The sequence below is a fragment of the Vombatus ursinus genome, unplaced genomic scaffold, assembly GCF_900497805.2.
Source record: "Vombatus ursinus unplaced genomic scaffold, bare-nosed wombat genome assembly UNPS02014775.1, whole genome shotgun sequence".
NCBI lineage: Eukaryota > Metazoa > Chordata > Mammalia > Diprotodontia > Vombatidae > Vombatus > Vombatus ursinus.
The window spans coordinates 17584440-17585997 of NW_020954553.1; positions in this window are offsets into that span (position 1 = coordinate 17584440).

Below are 1558 nucleotides of genomic sequence, written 5' to 3' on the forward strand. Positions count from 1 at the left end.
AACAAAGCTATCACTCTTTGCAGATGATATAATGATATACTTAGAGAATCAAGTGAAAACTACTTGAAATAATAAACAACTTTAGCAAAGTTGCAAGACATAAAATAAACCCACAAAAATCATTGGCATTTCTATATATTACTAACAGCAAGAGATAGAAAGAAAAATTCCATTTAAAGTAACTGTAGACATTATACAATATTTGGGAGTTTACCTGCCAAAACAAACCCAGGAACTATATGAACACAATCACAAAACACTTTTCACATAAATAAAGTCAGATCTAAGTAATTGGAAAAATATCAGTTACTCATGGGTAGGTGAACTAATACAATAAAAATGACAATTCTATCTAAATTAATTTACTTATTCAGTGCTATGCCAATCAAACTACCAAAAAATTATTTTACACAACTAGAAAAAATAATTACAAAATTCATCTGGAAGAACAAAAGGTCCAGAATATCACAGGAATTAATGAAAACAAATGCTAGGAAATGTGGCCTAGCCATTACAGATCTTAAATTGCATTATAATGCAGTGATTATCAAGACTACTTGGTACTGGCTAAGAAACAGAGTGATGGATCGGTGGACATGGTAGTCAATGACTATTATAATCTACTGTAAACCCAAAGACCTCAGTTTCTGGGATAATAACTCATTATTTGACAAAAACTGCTGGGAAAACTAGAAAACAGTATGGCAGAAAGAGGGCATAGACCAACACCTTACATCATATACCAAAATAAAGTCAAAATATATACACAATTTAGATATAAAGGCTGATACTATAAGCAAACAAGGAGAGCAAGGAATACTTTACCTGTCAGATTTATGGAGAATGGAAAAATTTATGACCAAACAAGAGATAGAGAACTTATCAAATGCAAAATGGATAATTTTGATTACATTAAATTGAAAAGGTTTTGCACAAACAAAGCCAATGAAACTAAGATTAGGAGGGAACCAGAAAACTCAGGAAGAATTTTTAAACCACTGTCTCTGATAAAGGCCTTATTTCTGAAATATAAATAAAATTGAGCCAAGTTAATAAGAATATAAGTCATTCCCCAATTGATAGATGGTCAAAGGATATGAATAAGCAGTTTTCAGATGAAGACATTAAAGTCATCTATAGTCATATGAAAAAATGCTCTAAATCGCCATTGCTTAGAGAAATGCAAATCAAAACAACTCTGAGGTACCACAACACACCTATCAGATTAACTAACATGACAAAACAAGAAAATGATAAGTCCTGGAGAAGATGTGGGAAAAGTGGTACACTAATACATTGTTGGAGTTGTGAACTGATCTAACCATTCTGGAGAGCAATTTGGAACTATGCCCAAAGGGCTATAAAAACTGTGCATATCCTTTGACCCAGTTCTTCTAGGTCTATATACCAAAGAGATCATACAAATGGGAAAAGAACCTACATGTACAAAAATATTTATGGCAGCTCTTTTTATGGTGGCCAAGAATTGGAAATGGAGGGGATGCCCATCAGTTGGGGAATGGCTGAGCAAGTTGTGGTATATGAATGTAATGGAATA